This window comes from Apium graveolens, unplaced genomic scaffold (assembly GCF_009905375.1).
Source record: "Apium graveolens cultivar Ventura unplaced genomic scaffold, ASM990537v1 ctg2505, whole genome shotgun sequence".
Classification (NCBI taxonomy): Eukaryota; Viridiplantae; Streptophyta; class Magnoliopsida; order Apiales; family Apiaceae; genus Apium; species Apium graveolens.
The window spans coordinates 81,340-91,958 of NW_027417695.1; the positions used below are offsets into that span (position 1 = coordinate 81,340).

Sequence of the window (10,619 nt, forward strand, 5' to 3'; positions counted from 1 at the left end):
GTACATGACTTGAACTTGAGATTATATAATATATCATATTCTTAAAGGTCCCTAGTCGAGTATTATTATATAGGACAATAATAATACATAGATAGACTAGTATGTTGTTTGACAAGATAACCACATCTCATTGGTTATAAGTATGGGGATACTAAAGTCAATACATAGGTACATGTGAGAGTACATGGTACTGGACAGACCCACAGTGAGATTCTTCATGTTTAATAAAGTCATAAGAAAGACTCACAGTGATAATGGTGTAACGATCCTTTGACTTGAAATCATTATATTTCTATACGAGGATTAATATACTTTGACCACATTAAAAGTTACTTTTGATCGGGTGATGATAAAAGTGGACATCGGGTATATCATGAGTCGTATGAGAAATATGAATAATAGATAAAGGATTTAACCCTCCTATAATTAGGAGAGATATTATTGGCCTCTTGATTGAGTGAGATTATAAAAGCATGGCCATGCTCAAATAATGATTTGTCTCGATAATCTACTCATGGATCAAGTAAACCCGGATTAAATGTTGAAGAGGATGACTAAATACATGCCTCAAGTTTAATCTATAAAATGTATGGTTAAAGGGATTATATTACATGAAAAACATTAATCACGAAAGGTTTTATCTAATCACGATTTAATTATTGTTTAATTGGGTAACAATGATGTATTACTAGATACCGCTCATTGTTTATAATTTTATTAGAGAATATAATTATTTCCAATTAAATAATAGCCTATAGGGTCGCACAAATAGAGCACTTAATGGAATAGTTAATTTAAATTATGGATTTAAATTAATTGATGATTATTTGAATTTTATTATAATTAAGTAAGACTTAATTGAGATAATATAAATTCGAATTAAAAGGAAAGTTTTTGCCCATAATAATTAAGTATGACTTAGTTATTAATTAAATAATAGAAATTCGTTTTTATTATTTAATCCAATACCTACTAGGGTTGGGCTTTGCTATTATGGGCCTTTTTAATCAGTCATTATAAATAGATAATGAGAGGTTAAAGAGGCTTGTACGTTTTTTAAGAAAACCCTAGCATCAAAGAGAGGCAGAGGCAATTCAGATCGTCAAGAAGGAGGCTAGTACATTGTTAGGGTGAAAACACGCGCTAATATTCACGCAAGTATACGCGTTCGCAAGTAATATAGAATACTTTCTAGTTCGTTCCCTCAGAGACTCAGACTAAATTATTGTCTAATTAAACTCACTCACAAATGTATGATTACTTCTCAATGTTAAGATAATAACACTTAAAATTGTTGATTAAATATTAACTATAATTAACTACTTAATTAACCACTTAACTAACACTTCAATTTATCAATAATAAAACACTCATGAGATCACAACTTCATTATTACTTCCTTCTATAGCCATTGTTATTACCTTTAGCATGTGACAGTGATGATATTAATCGAATAACACAAAACTGATAAAAGCCAACTTTCATTGTACTAATACCATTCTACCAAGCATCCACAATTAAGATAGAAGTTGAATAGTCATCAATTATGTTGAGTTCCTATATGTCTACAGAAATTGACAACACAACGATTTAAGCACAAGTTATTCCTTTTGATTACATAGGGCAAATAAAACTGTTAGAGTTACCCACTAATCATGCACAACGTACATGAACCTATGCTAGCATGGCAAGTTCTAAATCTCAAGATCCACCGTCGCTTCACAAGAGATTAACACCCTATCTTATATGTTCGCGACGCACATAAAATGAATACGCACAACCAATACTAGATATCATGCAATCATCACACACTAAAGTATTAAACAATTAACTAAAGAATTCCATAATAAATCCGTTGCAACCCCATGATCACGATTAGCCCATAATAGAACTTATCGCCATCATGGGTTCATATGAAATCATGATAAACAAACACAAGAAAATAATAACTAAACTAATTATATTAAAACAGAGTACGTCACAAGAGTAAATAAGTCAAAGCAAGAAAACTAGCATCCAACGTTACAACGAAATAAGAATCACAAGAATATATGCTCCCTCTTCGTTGCGGTGTGCTAAATCGGTCTTCTTCCTTATCTCCTTCGCTTCTTGCGTAAAACACAATCTTCTTCTTCTTAATCCTCTTAATACTCTCTGTGAAAACGTCTCAAATCTACCTATATAATAGTCCCATAAAACTCAGATTACATAGAAGTTGGAAGCCAAACAGAAGTAGAAGTCTAAAATAATTTATCTTTTTCCCCGACCCTGCGCGGCCGCTCAGCATAGCTGCGCGGGCGCGCAGGTTGCTGCGCGGCCGCTCAGCATTACTGCGCGGGCGCGCAGGCCTCTACTGGAAAAAATCCAGGTTTGCTCCGTTTCTTCGCCGTAATCTGCCCATTCCTTTCCTCTCGCAATGGTGAACACATGCCAAGGCTTATTCTTGATGATTACTCCCCCGAAATGCAACTAATACCCTGAAATGCATAAACACTAGAAAAACGCATCAAATACACAAAATACTTGATTTCAAGACACCAATTTAAGCCATTTTAAGACGTTCTAAGTGGTATAAAATGCCATTTATCACACCCCCAAACTTAAATCGATGCTTGTCCTCAAGCGTCACAGACTCAAAAACAAATAAAAATATGCATGAATGCAATCTATATGAAAATGCACCAATCCCCCTTACTACAATTAACCAACCAAATTGTCACATCTCAACGAATGCAGTTAGACAACTAAAGATCAATAAACTCATGCAATCGGACATACAGCCAGAAACGTGGTGTGTGCAAATGCTTAACAGATATGCTTCGGAACTAGACCAATTACTATGACTAGACTATCCTCAATGCAATCCTACGATTATACAAAGAATAAAAATTCTAGGCACAAAGTGATATACAACACTACAAGAACTCTGGAGCTTACTACGGAATCGTGCTTTTTATTTACAACTCAAATGCTTATTTGACCGTGCAATGAGTGAGGTCCACAAAAGACTTATACAATGGTATCCATGTAACGAGCGTTAGGTTAGCGGATCCCAGACTCTAAAAGCCTTAGGTCACTAGGCACAAAGTCCCCTAAGAACTTAATAACTCGAATACCAAAGAGCCCACTCTTGATCAATTATGCAAATTTATTTATTTTTTTTTTTTATAATAACTTCTGAGCAAGTGCGTTTCGCTCCATCTTGCTCAACCCTAGACTACTCGCAACATATGCGAGCCGGCTACTAGCCATTTGACGCCTAGCCACAACTAGCAACAACTTCCATATTTTTTTCTCCAAAATTTTTTCTTTTTTCATGTCTTTATCACTAAGAACCTATAATCGAATTCTAAGCATAATAAGTAGATTGACCTTGAAAACAACCAAATCATAACAACAATCTAGCCCTTACGCATTCTTTAAGACTTAGTGGACTTACAATTGTTTCTAGCATGCATATCAACCTACACAACTTAATATCACTTTAATGCTATCACTACACTCGCATCAATATCACAATTCAGTCGATAACTTATTGCAAAAGGGATCATGGTAAATGCATGAGCTACATGACATTCATAAAAAAAAACTAAATGGCATAAATTATGCAAATATATGAACTAAACTATCATGAATATGCAACTAAATGACACACACACAATATTCCTTAACTACCACCCCCAAACTAAAAATCTTCACTGTCCTCAGTGAAAGTAGTAGAAAGGAACACAGGGTATACCTACTCGGAGTCATCATCATCATCACCCTCAGTGGGTGGAGTATCAGGCGGTGGGTATGCAGAGTCCTCACCAAAAACTGGCCACTGGATATCAGCTCCAAGGCCTCGAAAAACAGTCCCTAACGCAAGGGTGAGTTCCTGAGCAAACCTGCTCTGTGTCTCATACATGGCATCCATCCGCCGTGAAAGCCTCCTATACTGGGCATCACCCATCCCAGCACCCTCCTGAGCTCTCGAAGAACCAGCCTCACCACGCCCTGGCCTAGCCATAGTAGCACCTCGTGCTGGACGCCCTCCTGGAAGACGATAACCCAACCCATGCTCCTCAGGCTCACCACCGGTCCACTCCTGCATCCCATTCAGAGTGCCAGAATCAATCGGAGCGGCTGGCAACTGCAACTGCTCATGAGCCGGCCAGTTCACTCCCACTGCTCGACATAGCTTCGTAACCGTGGATGCATAAGGGATGTTCATATGCTTTGCTCCCCTCAAAAACTTCAGAATTCCTTGGTAGATAAACTCACCAAGGTCCACATAGTACTCATCATACAGAATTCCCCACAACAACTGTGCTCTCTCAACTGTGACCTCGTGTGCATGTGAAGAAGGCAAAATATTAGCACATATAAATGCATTCCATGCACGGGCATACATGTTCATGGATATCGCCGAAAAGTGACGATACTCATTATTGTCTGGACTGCGGGTCCAAACTGTGCCCGGTCGACAGAGAGTCGCACAAATCAAATCCAAGTCAAAATCCTCAGCAGTCTTTTCATTCCAGTTCTCCTCCTCGGGCTTCCTCTCTCGCTGTCCAATCACACGGCGAATCGCCGCAGGATGATAATCAACCGTCAGCCCACGGACTACAGAAAACCCATTCTTTTCAGCCTTCGCGTTCGCGTAGAACTCGCGAACAACGCTCATCGGTACTGCTTCGGGTGACTCACAAAAAGCTATCCACCCCTTCTCTGCAATCATGGGCAACAACTCACCATCCCTCCCTGATGGTAAAAACCCCCTCTCCTTCAGAATCGGCTTCCCCAACAGCCTAGTGTACTCTTCCTCCGCAGCTCTGTCAGTTAACCGAGGCCTTGCAGCAGTACCCCTCGATGAATCAGCAGTAGGAACTGTGCTGCTGCTGTCAATAGTGCGTGCTCTCTTGGGTGCCATTGATTCGTGAATAAAAGTGTGTAAGAACTGATTTTTGATGTTTGTGAGAGGGTTTAAGTGTAGGAAGTTTTGTGGGAGATATGTAGGATAGGTGTATGTATATATAGGGTGTGGATTAGATTAGGGTTTAGGAATTAAGGGATAAAATGATGGGGTAGTGGGAACAATTCGTGGGTTTATGGGCTAAAACTGTTTTTGTGTTTTTGTTTGTTTTTTTTTTTCTGAACTGTAAAAAATTTTCTGGAACTCGACCCCTGCGCGGCCGCTCAGCATAGCTGCACGGGCGCGCAGAGGGTCTCTGGAAATTTTTTTTTCAGCCCCTGTTTTCTGATTTTTTTGTGTTTTTGGATAGGTTATTAACTTCTAAGGGTTCCTGTAACAACAATTCATGGGTTGCCTCCCACGCAGCGCTTCTTTTTCGTCATTAGCTTGACGTTCCGTACCTTTCTCAAGTAGTCAACAAAATGGCACTAACCACCTCTCGGTTTGCCATGTCCCCATAGTAGTGCTTCAACCGCTGCCCGTTAACCTTGAATGCTTGGTCTGAATCATTCTCAAAAATTTCCACCGCTCCATGTGGAAACACAGTTTTGACAATAAAAGGTCCAGACCACCTTGATTTCAACTTCCCAGGAAAAAGTCGGAGCCGAGAGTTGAATAAAAGAACTTGTTGCCCTGGCACAAATAACTTAGGATGTAGCTTCCTATCGTGCCACCTCTTCACCTTTTCCTTATACATTTTGTTATTCTCGTACGCTTGAAGTCGAAATTCATCAAGTTCATTAAGCTGAAGCATTCTTTTCTTACCAGCTGCATCTAAATCCAGGTTCAATTTCTTCAATGCCCAGTAGGCCTTATGCTCAAGCTCCGCCGGTAGATGACATCCCTTACCGTACACCAACTGAAACGGTGACATCCCAAGTAGAGTTTTGTATGCTGTTCTGTAAGCCCAAACAGCTTCATCGAGCTTTAAAGACCAATCCTTCCTTGACGGACAAATAACCTTCTCTAGAATACGCTTTATCTCTCTGTTAGACACTTCCGCTTGACCATTTGTTTGCGGATGATAGGTAGTAGCTACTCGATGATTCACATTATAACGCTGCATCATAGAAGTGAACTTACGGTTGCAAAAATGCGATCCTTCATCACTTATGATTACCCGAGGTGTTCCAAACCTTGTGAAAATTTGCTTATGAAGAAAATTTAGCACTGCCTTTGCATCATTTGTCGGTAAAGCTTTAACTTCGACCCATTTTGAGACATAATTGACTGCCAGCAAGATGTACTGATTATTGCAAGACGAGATAAAAGGCCCCATGAAATCGATTCCCCATACATCAAAGACCTCGACTTCAAGCATCACATTTAATGGCATTTCATCCTTCCTTGATAAATTTCCCACTCTTTGGCAACGATCACACCTTAAAACAAACTGATGAGCATCCTTGAACAAAGTAGGCCAGAAAAAACCTGCTTGAAGAATACGAGCTGCCGTCTTCTCACCTCCATAGTGTCCCCCATAAACCGTGGAATGGCAGTCTCGTAATATCCCCTCCGTCTCACAGAACGGGATAAATCTCCTGATGATCTGGTCAGCTCCCTGTCTAAACAAATATGGTTCATCCCACATATACCACTTCACCTCATGCAGAAACTTCTTCTTTTGAGCGGATGTCAAATTAAGAGGCATTATATTGCTGACGAGATAGTTTACAATATCTGCAAACCATGGTTCTTCCTCCTGAATTGCAAACAACTGCTCATCCGGAAAAGATTCATTGATTAACGTCCTGTCTTGTGAAGTAGAATCGGGATTCTCCAACCTAGAGAGATGGTCAGCTACTTGATTCTCAGTACCTTTTCTATCTTTGATCTCTAACTCAAATTCCTGAAGTAAAAGCACCCAACGAATGAGTCTCGGCTTCGAATCCTTCTTAGAAACCAGATAGCGAATAGCTGCATGATCAGTGAATACTGTTACTTTCGTACCAAGCAGATAAGATCGAAATTTCTCAAAGCCAAAGACTATAGCCAAAAGCTCCTTCTCAGTAGTGGTGTAGTTCAATTGGGCACCATTTAAAGTCTTACTCGCATAGTAGACCACATGGAAGAGATTTTTCTTGCGCTGTCCCAGAACTGCACCTACCGCATAATCACTCACATCACACATCATCTCAAATGGTTCTGTCCAATCTGGTGCTGTAATGACTGGTGTCGTGATCAAACTCTCCTTGAGAGTCTCGAATGCTGCCAAACATTCATCATCAAATTTGAAAGGCACATCTTTCTCAAGCAAATTGCACAACGGCTTAGATATCTTTGAAAAGTCCTTGATGAATCGCCGATAAAAACCCGCATGACCAAGAAAACTACGGATTCCTTTCACAGAATTAGGTGGGGGAAGATTTTCAATGACTCCCACCTTGGCCTTGTCCACCTCCAGACCCTTGCTAGAGACCTTATGCCCAAGGATAATGCCTTCACGCACCATAAAATGACATTTCTCCCAATTTAGCACCAAATTAGTTTCCACGCATCTTTTGAGTACGGCGCGCAGATTATTCAAACATTCATCATATGAGTGTCCAAGGATGGAGAAGTCATCCATGAACACTTCGACGTTATTTCCAATTATGTCAGAGAATATAGCCATCATACATCTCTGAAAGGTGGCCGGTGCGCCACATAACCCAAACGAAACTCTGCGAAAAGCAAATGTGCCAAATGGACAAGTGAAGGTAGTCTTTTCCTGATCCTCTGGTGCAATACAAATCTGATTATACCCGGAATAACCATCCAAAAGACAAAAATACTCATGACCCGCCAATCTGTCAAGCATTTGATCAATAAATGGAAGGGGGAAGTGATCCTTCCTTGTGGCTTTGTTCGATTTTCTATAATCCATGCATACTCTCCATCCTGTAACTGTTCGAGTAGGGATGAGCTCATTCTTTTCATTTGCGACCACAGTGATACCTCCCTTCTTAGGTACACATTGTACGGGGCTCACCCATGAGCTGTCCGAAATAGGATAAATGATGCCTGCATCTAGCCATTTCAGAATTTCTTTCTTCACCACCTCCTTCATGATGGGATTCAGTCTTCGCTGCTGTTCCACAGTTGGCTTACTACCTTCCTCTAGCAGAATTTTATGCATACAATATGAAGGACTTATCCCCTTGATGTCTACTATGGTCCATCCTATAGCCGATTTGAATTCTCTCAAAATCCTTAAGAGCTTGTCTTCCTCACTACCTGAAAGGTCAGATGAAATAATAACAGGTAACGTAGATGAATCACCTAAAAAAGCATACCTTAAGTGTTCAGGTAATGGTTTGAGCTCCAAGGTAGGTGCTTCCTCTATTGATGGTTTGAGCTTCCCTTCAGCATTCTTAAGGTCAGAAGTACCAAGAGATTCAAATGGTATGTCCAGCTTTCGCTTCCATGGAGAAGCGTTCAGATATTGTAATTGCTCGTTGCTATCTTCATCATCGCTGTCAAAATCCCCCACTAAGGCCTTTTCCAATGCATCAGACATTAGCATGTGATCGAGTTCCGAAGTAACCGCAGTATCAATCACATCCACTTTTAAGCACTCCTCATCTTCTGTAGGGAATTTCATTGCCTTGAATACGTTGAAGGTCACATCATGATCTTGGACCCGCATAGTAAGTTCACCTTTTTGTACATCTATCAAGGTACGGCCAGTAGCCAAGAAAGGCCTCCCCAAGATTATGGGAATCTTCTTATCTTCCTCAAAATCCAGAATAACAAAATCTGCAGGAAAGAAGAGCTTATCCACCTTGACTAGCACATCCTCAACTATGCCCCTTGGGTAAGTAATGGAACGGTCAGCCAATTGTAGCGACATGTACGTGGGTTTTGGATCAGGCAGATCCAGCTTTTTAAAGATCGACAACGGCATCAGATTAATGCTTGCTCCCAAATCACAAAGGCACTTGTCAAAAGTTAGATTGCCAATGGTGCAAGGAATGGTGAAGCTTCCTGGATCTTTCAGTTTTGGTGGTAACTTTTGCTGCAGAACAGCGCTGCATTCTTCCGTGAGAGCAACGGTTTCAAGGTCATCCAGTTTCACCTTCCTTGAAAGAATAGTCTTCATAAACTTCGCATAACTAGGCATTTGTTCAAGAGCTTCAGTGAAAGGTATATTGATGTGAAGTTTCTTGAACACCTCCAGAAACTTCCCGAACTGTCTATCCAGCTTTTGTTGCTGCAATCTCTTAGGAAAAGGTGGTGGAGGATAGAGCTGTTTCTCCCCTGTATTAGCCTCAGGCAGAGTGTGTTCAACAGTGGTCTTTCTTGGTTCCGCCGCTTTCTCCTTTTGCTTAGATTCTTCACCTCTAATTTCAGCTTCTACTTCTTTTGCCTTTTCAGCATTAGCCACTTTTCCAGACCTTAAGGTAATAGCCTTGACTTGCTCTTTAGCTTCCTTCCTGCCTGGTACTTCCGTGTCACTGGGAAGAGTGCCAGGTTGACGATTGAGCACTGCATTGGCTAATTGACCGATTTGATTTTCCAAGGTCTTGATAGAAACCGCCTGACTCTTGCACAACAGCTTAAGTTCCTCAAAATCAGCACTAGTGGGTGCAGCTGTACTTCCCTGTTGAGGATATAATTGCCTTGTAGCATACTGCTGTGGTTGCTGGAATCCAGGTGGGTTAAACTGTTTACTCACTCCTTGCTGATATGGTGGCTGAATAGCATTCTGATTATTCCCCCAGCTGAAATTTGGATGATTTCTGTTGTTAGGATGATAGGTCGCTGGCACAGGCTGCTGTTGTCACTGATAATTATTCACATACTGAACATATTCGTTGACAAGAGAACACTGATCCGTAGCATGAGAACCTGCACAAAGCTCACAAACCATAACTATTTGATTAACTCCATACGTAGCCAGAGAATCAACCTTCATTGATAGCGCTTGGAGCTGGGCTGCAATAGCGGTGGCTGCATCAACTTCCAGAATACCTGCTACCTTGCCTGACGTCATCCTCTGAGTTGGGTTTTGATGCTCATTTGCAACCATCGTCTCGATAAGATTATATGCCTCAGTATAGCTTTTAGCCCATAAGGCGCCTCCAGCTGCTACATCGAGCATGGGCCGAGATTGGGCCCCCAAACCATTATAGAAACCAGTGATCACCATCCAATCCGGCATTCCATGATGTGGACATTTTCTCAACATTTCCTTGTAGCGTTCCCAAGCCTCGCACATAGATTCTGTAGGTTGCTGCGCAAACTGAGTAAGAGCACTCCTCATAGCAGCAGTCTTTGCCATTGGATAAAACTTCACCAGAAACTTTTGCGCAAGATCTTGCCACGTAGTGATGGACCCAGCTGGTTCAGAATGTAACCAGTCTTTAGCCTTGTCCCTTAGTGAGAATGGGAAAAGCCTCAACTTGATAGCCTCATCAGTCACGCCATTATACTTAAAAGTGCTGCAGATCTCGACAAAATTCCTTATGTGCATGTTGGGGTCTTCAGTTGCCGCTCCTCCAAAAGAAACAGAATTCTGCACCATCTGAATAGTGCCCGACTTGATTTCAAAGGTGTTAGCTTGAATAGCCGGATGAAGGATGCTTGACTGAATGTCATCAATTTTTGGCCGAGAAAAATCCATAAGAGCTGGATCAGCTTGAACAATACGATCTCCCATGTTTACTGGTTCTTTCTGCTCAGT

General features: G+C 40.9%; 1 non-coding gene across 1 annotated transcript; it reads left to right on the plus strand.

Moving 5' to 3' along the window:
• The first annotated feature begins 10,095 nt into the window (after window positions 1-10,095).
• On the plus strand, window positions 10,096-10,202 carry LOC141700565 (small nucleolar RNA R71). The gene has a single exon (XR_012566424.1). It is a non-coding gene; the product is annotated as a small nucleolar RNA R71 (small nucleolar RNA).
• The last annotated feature ends 417 nt before the right edge of the window (window positions 10,203-10,619 follow it).